At 34.0% G+C, this 14,471-nt stretch overlaps 1 long non-coding RNA gene across 1 annotated transcript in view; it reads right to left on the reverse strand.

Annotated features, from left to right (window-relative positions):
* LOC144232305 (uncharacterized) overlaps positions 1 to 9,542 on the reverse strand; it is a 110,098-nt gene extending 100,556 nt beyond the window's left edge. The window contains exon 1 of the long non-coding RNA XR_013335361.1: positions 9,481 to 9,542. This is a non-coding gene — a long non-coding RNA (uncharacterized LOC144232305). The remainder of the gene's footprint in view (positions 1 to 9,480) is intronic.
* Positions 9,543 to 14,471: the final 4,929 nt, after the last annotated feature.

Below are 14,471 nucleotides of genomic sequence, written 5' to 3' on the forward strand. Positions count from 1 at the left end.
CCAGATTGGAGATGGAGGTATTAAAAGGATTTGTGATTTTTTTCTACAAATATTAGACAGAAATAAATAAATATGTTTATAGGCATGATCTAGGGTACATACATATATTTCCTAGTTCAATCCAGTAAAACTACTAGAAAAAATGCTACCTCAGAAGAAATGAACTTGGTTTCCAAATACTATTTCTTAATAAAAGGAAAATTGGTTTATTCCAGGGTTTGGCAGAGAAACAATAAGATGATCCTGGAACAGTTTGTGTTACCAGACATAAGGAAGTTCTTATAAATAAGTAATAAAAGATCAATGCATACTGAAAAGACATAGGAGACAACCCCAAAAAGCTCCCAATAGCCAAACTTAGGACAATTAGAGAAAAAAAAAAGTAATGACAATATTGGATTGTAATCCAAAGAATGAAATCAATATCCATACTGACACAAACAAGTGAATGAATGAATGAATGAATGAATGAATGAATACAGGGGAAGGGACAAGTCTTCCTCACAAAAGATTTCCAATTAAAAACATAGAAGAGATAGGGAAAATAGCAAATCATCATTAAAACACCACAGTAATAATTGCCTCAAGCAGGATCCAGTCATGAATGCTAAAATTAATGGGTAAAATTTAAGCAGAAATAGAATTCTGCATAGTCACAAGGTATCTCTCTCTCAATATTTAGTAATTACAAAGGGAAAAATAGCAACTTCACAATGGAAAAACCTGGCAGGTGTCAAGTGACTAAGTTTAACATCACCAGTAATAAGACATATCAACATCATTTATCCCTGATATGATGTTTAATGCATTAATTAAGGCACATCATCCCTGAGATATTCTTCTCAATAGTGTATAGTCTCAATACGATCAAGAAAAAAAATCCAAATGGATTAAATTTTGTAAAATAACTCACTTGTACTCTTCAAAAGTGTCAAGGTTGTAAAAAAAAAAAACAACAAGGAAATACTGAGAAACCATCTCAGATTGGAATGAACTGAAGACTCATGGCAACTATTTTTCTAAGTGCAATCCACTTGTCATTATGAGGTTAGGGTAAAAGAAGGATATATAACCCCTTTAGGGTCTTGTTCTAAAGTAGTTAGATAGAAGAACATCAAACATGATGGTTTACCTCCCCTAGTATTGCATGGCAGAAGCCTCAGGCCTCTATGAGAAGCCCAACATTTGACTTGACACCCAACTTGGCACAGAACCAATAACAACATCAATGCAGGGAGGTAGATAAGTCTAAATAAATACTATAGGTCTCGTGTGCTGTATCTATGGATAGAGAAGCTTCCACATGATCTGAGATACACAGTACTGAGAGGACAAACTGGCCAACAAGTGTTTGGAGGTCATGGTTAAAATACTCCAGGATTTCAACACTACCGGTATGTGACTGGAACCATTAACTTCCAAGTAGGTATCAGCAACAGTCAGGGACTAGATAAGACACCACACTTTGCAGAAAACCAGCAAGGATTCATGTAAATCAGTATGCCTCCCACCCCCATCTCTCTTATGCCCACAAGGTCAAGTAAGTTTCCTCAAATCTCATAAATTATCTGGAATTGGGGGGGAGGGGGGGAGGGCGGTGCAGGAGAAAAGGAAATTTTAAAGACTGAAAACTAACAGCAAAAAGCCTGAAACAAGCCAAAGATTATTTGTGCTGGAAGAGATTTAAAGATGATTACTTTATATTCTAAAGTGAGTTTATAGAAAAAAAAGTTACATTTTATTTGCATATGTGAGAAGCAATTACTCAGTTAACTTACAATACCTGTTTACTTTTATGTATTATTACACCAAAAATTCTATGGAAACTGAAACTTCATCTTTGTCTTTTTATCATTGTATGCCTCGCAAGGTAATAGGTATTTGACAAATATTTGTCATGTGAATGAATGAATGAATGAATGAATGAATGAATGAATGAAGTCACTGCCCTGGAGCTCAAAATGTGGAAAGGCAACCAGACATGTAAATAGATACTTAAAATAAACCTAAATAGATACAATACTACCCAACTATCTCTGCCTAAAAAAAGACTTCAGAGAGGGAAAGTATAGATCTTAAAGAATTCACGGGTGTTTGATAATGAGCGTCTGAACTACAAAGAAACTTCAAAACTTTCTTGAGGTTAAAACTATTGATTTTATACTTAATATTTTCTCTGTGCCCCAGCACAATAACAGGCATTCAGTAAATGTATTGATTTGACTTGAGTTTCAGCTTACAATCCATTAGTTAAAAGAAATGGCCATTGCCTGAAATATATTTCCAATTGATGATGTTAGATGGAATGCTTTTTTTTAAGCTAAATTGATCACTACAGGGGTCTTATGTAGTTAATGAGGTTTATTTATGAAACTATCTACCATGAGATTAGATCAAATATTGATCATGAATAAGCATACAAGTACATTTACTCTCACCAGAATCTGACCATCCTGGTACCCTGATCACACTTGCAGCCTCCAGAACACTGATAAAATCTATTCTATGGTATTTTGTATTAATACAATCCAAACTAAGACAGTGGAATTATTTGCCTTTTTTATTATTAAACGGAAAAGTTTCTCTATATATTCTGGACACAAGCCTTTTATCAGATATATGATTTGCTAATATTTTCTCCCATTATGTGAGTTGTCTTTCACCTTCTTGATTTTTTTTTCCTCTGAAACATAAACATTTTCAATTTTGTATCATCTGTGTGCCTTTTATTTTTTGGTTACTTGTGCTTTTGATGCTGTATCTAAGAAACCATTACCTAACCCATGGTCACAAAGACTTATCTCTGTGTTGACGACTTTTTTTTTTTTAACATTTTTATTTCTGGGAGAGAGAGAGAGAGAGAGCGTGAGCAGGGGACGGTCAGAGAGAGAGGGAGACACAGACTCCGAAACAGGCTCCAGCTCTGAGCTGGCTGTCAGCACAGAGCCCGACGCGGGGCTCGAACCCACGAACCGCGAGATCATGACCTAAGCGAAAGTCGGACGCTCAACCGACTAAGCCACCCAGGCGCCCCTCTGTGTTGACTTCTAAGAGTTTTATAGTGATAGCTCTGTGATCCAAGTTTGAATTAATTTTTGTATATGGTGTGAGGTAGGAGCCCAACATCATCCTTTTGCATGTGGATATCCACTTGTCCCACTTGTTGAAAAGACTATTCTTTCCTATATCGAATCGTCTTGGCACACTGGTTGAAAAGTAACTTACCACAAATGTAAGAATTTATTTTGTAGTCTCAATTCTATTCCATTGATCTAGTGTTGAATTTATAATAATGTTTTTCCTAGTGACTGACTCCATTATGCTTATTTTTTTACCAAACTAATTTAAAATTAAATCCAATCCTCAAAATCAGGAGAGATTGCTTCTTACTCTATTTTTGGCATTAGAGTCCAGAGATAGTATTGAGTCAGTTCAAAGAAGCTCATTGTGGTCTCTTCTCTTTATATGCATTCTCTTTCACTTCTCTTTGGACATCTAGCCATCGAAAGATAAATTGCTTTATCCAGTGGTCAAATTGGTTATAGTTGCTTTCATTGTTTTTTGGCCTTCCTACTCTTTCCCTCCTCCTCTATTCCCTCCTCTTCTTTTCCCTCCTCCTCTGCCTCCTTTTGCTACCTTTGTTCATGTGACTTCTTCATCAAGTCAATTAGAAGGTAGCCAACAATATTTTAAAAATTGATTATTTGATGTTGTAGGCCAACTCAATTTATAATGTATAATGTATACAGAGAATAGAATTGTTTGCATAGAAATAGCATCTTTTTAATGCTTTCAATTCCAATTTATTTTTTTTCAATTCCAATTTAAATCTAACTAACAGGAGATATGTATCTGTGTATCTCTGATCAGAACAAATACAGGTTAATTTGGTCACTGTGACCGCATAAATGCCCAGGTTGTTGAAGTACAGATGCTTTTGTTTTAGGTTTAAGATTGTTTTTGTTAAGGGGCTCCTGGATGGCTCAGTCGGTTAAGTATCCGACTTCAGCTCAAGTCATGAACTCATGGTTCCTGGGTTTGAGCGACCCCCGTGTGAAGCCTGCTTCACATGCTGTGTCTTCCTCTCTCTCTGCCCCTTCCCTACTTGCACTGTCTCTCTCTCAAAAATAAATAAAGATTAAAAATATTTTTTAAAAAGACTTTTGTTGTTAAAAACTGGGGTGTATGGGTGGCCCAGTCAGCTAAGCTTCTGACTCTTGATTTTGGTTTAGGTCATGATCTTATGATTTGCAGGTTTGAGCCCTCCATTGGGATCCTGCGGAGAGTGCAGAGCCTGCTACAGATTCTCACCTCCCTCCGGCCCCTCTCCTACTAATGCATAGGTGCACTCTCTCTCTCTCTTTCTCAAAATAAATAAATAAATGTAAAAAAAAAAATAGCTATTTACTTAGTCTCCTTTATGACATGTGGATTCCAAGCTGTTCAAGGTGACAAACTTGATAACTCCCACTCCCAGCTGATAGTTACTTAATAAATATAAGCTTTTGCAAATCTATCTGTATTCATGTCTTTTGGTATTACTAAATATATGTCAATACTATAAAGAGAGGGAGGAAGCAAAATTTGCTAGGAAAGATTTAAATTTTAAATCAAACATAATAAAAAAACAGCTGGAAAGGCCTGAATAATTATGGTTGTGATTATTGTTTTAAGGATCATCAGTGAAGAATACTTAATGTCCCATTATTAGGCTTTAAATACTTCTAATTCTAATAGATTTCAAAGCCTCTAAAAAAATTGAGTTAATTTATTACCCAACAAATATTTAATGAGTACCTCCTATATAGCTGTTATTGGGTTAAATATATTACAGAAATAAATGGGATCCAGTACTTCTTATGAAATAGCGGGTAGTCTAGTAGAAAATAAAAATTCACACTTAAAAAACCATAGTAAAAGTGGTCTAGATTATTTAAAAGGTACAATAAGGCATTAAGGCAATTGAGACAAAGTAGAATTGTGACTGAAGCGAGTAAGAGACTATGGGAAACAATTCACGGAAGAAGTAATATAATGAAAATTTCATTTCATTCAATTAATTTCATTAAATATAATGAAAATTTAATCTAGAATTCATTTCACCTCCCTCTAAAATATCACGCCTGTAAGTCAAAAGAACTTTTCTCATTTATTCCAACATTTCCCCCTCCTTCCTTCTCTCTTTCCCTTCCATCCTTCTTTTTTTTCACTTCTTCCACATTTTTTATTTGCCAGGAACCAACTTGGAGAAGAGGAGAACAATGGTGTGCAGGCATTGGATCCACTGATTGAATATTTGTAGTAAAGGTGATATCTCTGTGTTGATATGAATATCATCAGCTTTAAGTCATTATAACTTCAGCATCACAGTACTTCATGAGAGACTCATGATTTTTAAAAGCATCAATTATACAAACTGAAAACACATCGTGAGTTGAACTTTTATAGCTCTCTTAAGCTTCTCATTTCAATGGAACTTTTGAAACATTAACTAGTGTTTGATAAAAGTTGACAGAAACATGAATTAAACTTCTAAATACACAGGATTTTTTTAACTTGCAGAAAGCATGGTAATTGCTAAATTATGATTTTGACCTATAACATTAGACACTGAATAAACCTAAAATGGGACTAGATTAATTAATTCATATTTTAAGGATAAAGAAAGTAAATGTAGAGATATAAAACTTTAAAAATACTTAAATGGTATTTCTAAACAAACAAAAAGGAAATTATTTATACACATAATGTGAACAACTAGAGAATGACTTAATGCCTTTAACTTTTTCAATCTAAAATGAAAGGTAAAATCCTGCCTCTTATCCACAGGAAGAAACTTATTGATAATATTCATTCTAAATATTCTATATAATCTTCTTTATAAAACTGAAGCATGGAGAAATTATAAAACAGTGAATTATTTATGCTATTTTATGTTATTAGAGGAAAGTATTTGGAACTGACCACACTGAGGCAGAAGAATAAGATATTGTGTCATACTTGCCAGTAAATCCTAAAGGATCCTTCTAAGCTACAAAGACAATTTCTATAAGCATTAATTGTATGTTCAATTAATATACTTACTTGGTTGGACCTTTTTAAGAGTAAATGTGTGTGTGTGTAGGCTAGATTAAAAGTAAAAAAGAAAGATAAATGCTTGTGTTGAAAATAATGTTTAAGATATAATAAGTTGATTGTTTAAAGGCTCTTTTATCCAAAGAATCATTTTATATGTTTATATGTTTTAGTTATATATATTACATTATATATAATATATATTTTATTTTATTTTATTTTATTTTATATATAGATTCACACATACATAGCCAAATATTTTTAAATTTCATCTAGAAAATATTTTATCTGTCAATACTTCTTGTTCAAATCTGTGAAGAACAATCCTTTTTTTGATTAACAGCTTATTTTTTACAATGAACATACACCTTCACAAATTATGTTCATAGTTTTTTAGAGCAAAACTAAAGTACTGTATCTATGTTATTAAACTCTAAAATCCCATGTAAAGCAGATGGTAGCCCTAGGTTAACAATGCATTGTAGACTGTCTTGACATTGATTTCCTTGAATCAATAGGAAACTCAAGGAACTAATAGGAACTCCTGTACTCTTGCTTCCTGTCTCTTACCCCTCCTGGTATCTTGCCTTATCACTAAATTGTGTTTTATATTATGTATTCTTCCCTTCTAATCACAAAAACACTCAAGTCTTTCCCATCCTAAAAATTCTGGTTCTCTTATTTCCCTGTATGTCTACCAAAGTTTCAGAAAATATACTGTATTTTCCTTTTTCTTATTATATCCATTGAGACAGAGATTGTTTGCCTATCCAGTATCCATGTTGCTGTTCTTCCTGTCTAACTGAATCCTGATCAACACGCCCAGTTGGAATACTTTATTTCCCAAGTTTTTTTGGCAGCTAGTGTTGTCCAATGGACCCTAAGCAGAAATTAGGTGAACTTCAAACAAAATGTCTTAACAAATGTTAATATTTAGAATGTTGATATTTTCCAGGGCACCTGGGTGGCTCAGTAGATTAAGCGTCTGACTTCAGTTTAGGTCATGACCTCACAGCTCATTAGTTGGAACCCCGCATTGGGCTCTATGCTGACAGCTCAGAGCCTGGAGCCTGATTCAGATTCTGTGTCTCCCTCTCTCTCTCTCAAAAATAAATAATACTTTAAAAAATTTTAAGGAATGTTGATATTCTCTCTCTTAATCCTTTTTCCTTCCTCTTGTCTAGAATACACTTGTCATGTCTGGAGTTCCAGCCATCATCTGGTACAATGAAAACAACCTCAAGAAGCCAGGATTAAATGGTAGAGTAGAAAGATAAAACAGCCTGTGAACCAGGTAACTGGAGTTTCATACCACCTCTGGGATATTCTTCATGACTTCTTTCATGAAAGAAAAAAATAAATACCTAACTTTTGTTTTGTTTTATTATTACTTTTTGTTGTTGTTGCCAGTTCTTTTTATAATTACACTTTAGCTTCTTGTATTTATTGATGTAGCATTAAATGTATATATTTAAACATTTATATGGGCGCCTGAGTGGCTCAGTCAGTTGAGCATCCAACTTCGGCTCAGGTCATTATCTCACAGTTTGTGGGCTCAAGCCCCGCATCAGGCTTTGTGCTGACAGCTCAGAACCTGGAGCCTGCTTCAGATTCTGTGTCTCCCTCTCTCTCTGCCCCTCCCTCCCTCGTTCGTACTCTGTCTCTCTCAAAAACAAATAAACATTAAAAAAGTTTTTAAAAACATTTATATATGTAGTAGACTATAAAAGTTTAGATGATATTATCTAAAGTAATATTTTAGTTTAAAATAAAAATAATATTTTACCATCATATAGTTCAGTCTATATACTAAGTTGATCTTAATTAGTTGGTGTTATGTATGTATACATTTATATAGATGTAAGAATATATGTAAAAATTATTGTATGAAAGCTTAGTTTTCTGATTTTTATGAATCAGCTTAGTAATCTTTTATATAAAAGAAATTATTCACTAATTATTTTTAAGGTCTCAAAATCAAATAAAGATCATAGAAACTAATCCCAATTTAACATTAAAGAAGAATATAATTACTCATGATATTTAAAATTTATCAGACAAATATATTTAAAATTTTTATTTATATATAAATCATTTTTTAAATTTGAGCTTTTCCTATTCTTAACTGATACACCTGACAACCTCTGAGTTTTTTTTCTCAGCTCTTCTGCTAACACAATTCTTCCCATAAAGGTCATTAGTTAACTCAAGTTGCCAAATCCAGTATTCAAAAGCTAAATTGAGTAGCCACAAGTCATTTGTCTCTTCCTTTTATAACATATACCAAACTCTTCTTATAATGCTATTCTCATTTCTTTTTCTTCATTGTTCACCCTTTGATTTTCTCCTACTTCTCAGATCAATCTCTCTTTTTTATTGATTTCTCTCTTCTAATTCCCTATTCCATATTTAGCTCCCTTATATTTCATGCTCAATCATCTTCTCAGTCTATCTCATACAATGCCCAAACTTACTCTTACTAATATGACAGTGCTACTAAAATGTGTGTCTCAAACCTGATACTTCCCTTGAGATCTACACTCATGTTTCAGAGCACATGCTGTCCCACAAGAATATCTGGTCAATAATTTAAATGAATGTAACACTTATTATCATCCCATAAGAGTCAGTCACCTTTCAGACTTTGCTCTACTCCATGGTCTAGGCAGAAACATCAGAAATAGTACACCAGATCCTCACACAGAAGTGAGAACATAAAAACCTTGTGCATATGAATAAGGATTCTTCCTGTTTCAAGTAAGAAAATTCCGTATCTATTCAGTTTAAGTAAATAAAGGAATATTTTGGTTCATATATTTCTAGAATAAATTAGCTGCCTAAATGGTTCAATACAGCTATATAACCATTGTCTTCAAGAACATATTTTCCCTTTTCTTTCTTGATCACTTACTTTTGTTTTCAATTTTGTTGGCTTATTTCTCAATCATATTCACCCCAGTGGTAGCAAATATGGGTAACAAAATATAAAAGCTTATATAATACAAAGTTTAAGAACTTGAATGGGAAGAAAATCTCTTCTCCAATAATTCAAGAAAAAAAAAAAAAGGAATGATTCTCATTGGCTTGAGTTAGATCATATGCTACCTAAAAGATCATTAAAATTCTCACTACTTGTTTTAGACCCAAGTAAGTACAACCCCCAACCTGGGTCTCAAATCTCAGGCCCCTCTTCACAACTCCCCAGGTCCTATCAGTTTAGACTGTCTTTTTTCAAAGTTTTTATAATCACCTTCTGGTGGCTAAAATCAGCCAGAATCCGCAATGTCAGGGTACCTGGAGCCTAAACTAGGATATGCATGGGTCAGATTTCTTAGAAGTGCTCTTTGTCTCTGTACATCATTCATTGAGGTCAACCAGATGACTAAAGAGTTCAAAGAATCATACTTATAGGGTTGTCCTGGAGCCTTGAAGTCATGTTCTGGAGCCAGGCCTTGGTTCTAAGAAAGTGGCATGGTGACTATATCACCCTCACTAATGAACACAGGATTTCTCTCATGATGTCACAAAAGATTTTGTCCACAGAATGCTGCAGATACTCTGATTTGGGGTGACTTATATACATCAGAGACAAAACCTTTGTACTATGATTTGTAAGTCACTTTTACATTGCTTTCTGTGTTTTCCTTACATTTTTTCACTCATTGTTTTAGTTAACATAGCTTTTAAGTAGCTTATCTTTCAGTTCACTAATCCTTCTGCTCAATGTAATCTGCTAAAACCCCAAATATTGAGTTCTTAAATTTAGTTATTATAATTTTCTGTGTGACAATATCTGTTTCTTCTTTATAGATTCTAGTTCTTTGAAGAACTCTCCATTTTGTCATCTATTTTCTCAAAAACATAAGTAATGGTTATTTAAAATCTGATAACTCCAATATATGGATATCTTTAGATATATTAAATATATTTATGTTGCCTGTTTTTTCTCATGTTTGCATTACCTAGGATTTCTAGTATTATGTTGAAAAGGAATGGTGAGAAGGGATATCCTTGCCTTTTTCCTAATTTTAGTGGAAGAGCTTCTGGTTTTTCTTAATTAAATATGATATAACCTGTATGATTCTGTAGATAATTTTTGTTAAGTTGAAGATGCTCCCCTCTGTTCCTAGTTTGATGAGATTTCTTATCATGAATGGGTGTTAGATTTTGTCAAATGCTTTTTTTTTTTTTGCATCTATTGATATTATTATGTGATTTTTCTTTTTAGCTTATTGATGTGATGGATTATAGTATTTGATTTTTGGGTGTTAAAATAGCTTTGCATACCTGGAATAAATGCCAGTTGGTCATGGCATATAATTTTTTTTATACACTGTAGGATTCAATTTGCTAATATTTTGTTGAAAACTTTGCATCTATGTTCATGAGAAAGATTCATCTATAGGGTTTATTTCTAGCAATGTTGTCATATTTTTATATTTAGGGTAATTAGAGCCTCACAGAATGAGATAGGAAGTATTCTCCCCCTGCTTCTATATTCTGGAAGAGATTATAGAGAAACTGGCACAAATTATTTGTTAAGTGTTTGTTAGAATTCACTAGTGAACCCATCTAGGCCTCATGTTTTCTATTTTAGAAGAATGTTAAATATTTATTTGATTTCTAAGTAGACATAGGACAATTTAGATTTACCACTTCTTCTTGAGTTTTGGCAGATTGTGTCTTTCAAGGAATTGGCCCATTTTATCTAACTTATCAAATTTGTGGGCACTGAGTTGTCCATAGTATTCCTTTTTTAACATCCATGGGACCTGTAGTGATGTACCTTCTCTCATTTCTGTATTAGCATTTATTGCTCCCCACTTTTTCAAACTCACCACTTAAAACAAAAATCTCTGGGATGTTCTTCTATTTCAGACCAAGCTAATGCTTTCTTAGAGCCCCCTTATCTTGTTGATCTTTAAATTTGTGGTGTCTTTGAGGTCTTCTGACCTGCTATCTTTTATCTACACTTATCTTAAAAATAACATCTTTTAGTCTCAAGTTTTAAATACCATGTATTTGTAAATGCTCTAATAGGCCCTCTGGCCTTGAATCTTTTGCTAAACTCCAGATTTTTATATCTGACTCTTGACTAGACACTTCTGCTTGATTATCTAATAGGCTTCTCAAACTCAACATTTTCTAAGGAGATTTCTTTATTTAAGTAGAAGCAGCAGCCTGCCCGTGCCCCTCCACCCCCCATAAAAGAGTTTTTCTGAGTTTTCCACCTTGAGGTATATGGCAATTCTATTTCCTATTCTTTATAGTTTCTTAGGCCAAAATATTGGAATAATTCTTTACACTTCTTTCCCTTCCATCTCATATTAGCAAATTCTGTTGGCATTTTCTTTCTTTCTTTCTTTCTTTCTTTCTTTCTTTCTTTCTTTCTTTCTTTCTTTCTTTCTTTCTCTACTGACACTATCTTCTAAATAAACCCAGGTCTCAAACACTCATCAAGCATCTCTACCACATTTGTGCAGTCACAATCATTGATCATTGGGATTATTGCAAGAAGCACCTAACTAGGCTCCCTGCTACTATTCTTTGCCTCTTCTGTTCTATTTTCAACATAGCAGCTAGAGTGATCATTCAAACATAAGCCAGATCATGTTGCTATTCTTCTTATAACATACAAAGGAATCATAGTTTATTCAGAGAAACATCCAAGGCCCATACAATAGTCTCCTATTTGTACCACACCCTGACGAAGCCCCTAACCCATTCCCCCTCCATCCTAGATTCCCTTTGTTCACCTCTACACTCACTCCATTCTAGATTTTTTTTTCAAGTCAAAATCCAAATTTCTTACCATAGTTTGTCTCCATGTTCCCCCTGAGTTGTCTTATAGTGTTCTCCTTGCTTGATACCCTCACATGGCTTGCCATATTGTCCTTCTTGCTCTTTCTCAAACAATAAAAGAAAATTGCACAGTACTCAATAAGTAATAACTCTCTCTCTCTTCCTTCCTGTTTTCTTCCCATTTCACATTCCTCTCTTTTCCCTTTCTCTTATCCTTTACTTCATGAGTGCTATGTCCCAAAAGACAAGTTTATATATAAACTTAATAAAGTAATAGAAATATTTGATTTTGAAAAAAAAAAAAATCTCTCCAAACGGAATTACAAAAATAATTCTTTGGTATTAGATAGTTACAGATTTTGTTCTTCATAAATAAAATATAGGGCCAGCTTCCTGCTCTGCCTGGACTGCTCTTTCACCAGATAGCTGCAAGTTTTACTTCTAATCCCTTCAGGTCTCTGCTCAAATACTACTTGATCAGCAAGGCCATTTTTGATGATCCTGTGCAAAATAACAACCCCGTCGTTACTCTTTACCTTTCTCTATAGCAATTAATACCATCTGAATATGTATTTGTTTATTTCCTGTTCCTTGTTTGTCTCCTGTCATAGGTCTGAGAAAGTAGTGCTTCAGCTGATACATGAGTAGGAATAGACAGCAAATAATGGGAAGAAACACATTCTGGCAGAAGGGTCAGAAAGTGTAAGTCCCAGGACCTAGAAAAAGCAGATGAGGGCAATACTTGTATTGTAAAAGGAATATGTCAGTCATAAAAGGATTTTGCATTTTATCTCAAGCATAATGAAAGATTTAAGAAGTCGGATGATATGATTAGATTTTTATTTTGAGAAGGTGCCATTCGCTAGTTGGAAGAGAAGATGGATTCAAGGAAGGCTAAGCAGTATAGGAAAGCCAGTGAGCGCCTCTTAGAATGACTGATGTAGGTGTGACATGTGGTAGCCTCTGATATTTGCCTTCTATAGTATTAACTATGAATCTGTTATAGCCTCTGGGTCCAAATTTCTCCTTCTACTAATTTTGAGATAGTCATATTTTTCCTTGGTTTGATAGTAGCCATATATAATATCTTAAAGTACAGAATTAACATTACCACAAATAAATGATTTATTTCTTCTTTAAGTATACAAAAACTAAAACTGCTAAAACAAAGTTTGTTTGTTTGGTAGTTTGTTTCAGTGAACTGAGATTTTGGATATAGGGTGTAGGCAGGAAACTTGTCCCAGGATCCCTTTAAGAACATGACCTGCCATTACAAAGAGAGCCCAGTACAAACAGAAAGGGAAAATATAGCATAGATTTTAACTTGCATGACTTTTTCTATGAATATATTCAAGTCTGTAGTCCACAAAGGGAATAATTTTCTCTTACAGGATAATGATGTCCATGAGATGGAGCTGTAATAAGATATTTCTGTAATGAAACAAATACTTGTAAATGTTTCCATTCATTTTTTTCTACAAATGAAAGTGACAAAATAATACCCCTATTTCCTTGATCATTCCATCTCTCATGCTTTAACTGGCAGTTCCTGTAATATGCACAGATTCCACTTGCTGCTTTCAACCTTACATGTGCCTCTTTTAGCTATCTGAATTTGACCTTAGTCTGTCATGTTTTAAAATCATAAAATGGGCTACAGAATGTCTCCAAGGAACTATTTTATAATAACTGAACCAGTAACTGCCTCATCTAGTGAGTGATTCCATATGGTTGGGATCTTAGTATGTGATCTTAAGTAAAGGTTGTTTTCATTTAGCAAGAGATTAGTTGAATTTTTGCCTTATCCCTTGTATGTTTTTACATGTTAAAATTATTACTATGCATAAAAGTCCCATTACAGATAACAGTTAAGGCATGAAATATTCTGAGAAAACAAGTTTTTTGCTTTAATCTGTGTGATCTGTGTGTGTGTGTGTGTGTGTGTGTGGTAAATGTCTTTACCAGTTATAGGTAGTCTTTGATTCCATACTTAAAAATGAAACTTAAAAATGAAACTTGGGCACCTGGGTGATTCAGTCAGTTAAGCACCCAACTCTTAGTTTTGTCTCATGTCATCATCTTGTGGTTCATGAGTTCAAGCTCATCTCAGGTTCTGTTCTTACAGTGAAGAGCCTGCTTGGGATTCTCTCTCTCTCCCTCTCTCTGCCCTTCCCCACTCTTTCTCTCCTTCTCCCTCTCTCACAAAATAAGTAAATAAACTTAAAAAAAAGAAACTTAAATTTCATATAGTCATGGAAAAGTTAACTGTGGACTTAAACTCAGTGTACATATTACCAAGCTGTGAAAAGTTAGAACACACATAATTCACTTAATTGCCAAAAATACACTGACCAGAATTTAGTCCTTTTAAATTATTTTTGTGAAAAAAATTTAAACTTTTAAGTTTATTTAGTTATTTTTGAGAGAGAGACAGAAAGAATGAGTGGGGGAGGGGCAGAGAGAGAAGGAGAGAGAGAATCCCAAGCAGGCTCTGCATCGTTAGCACAGAGTCTGCTGTGGGACTTGAAATCACAAACCATGAAATCATGACCTGAGCCAAAATCAAGAGTCGGACACAACCAACTGAGCCACCC

This window comes from Crocuta crocuta, unplaced genomic scaffold (genome assembly GCF_008692635.1).
Source record: "Crocuta crocuta isolate KB4526 unplaced genomic scaffold, BGI_CrCroc_1.0 scaffold134, whole genome shotgun sequence".
NCBI lineage: Eukaryota > Metazoa > Chordata > Mammalia > Carnivora > Hyaenidae > Crocuta > Crocuta crocuta.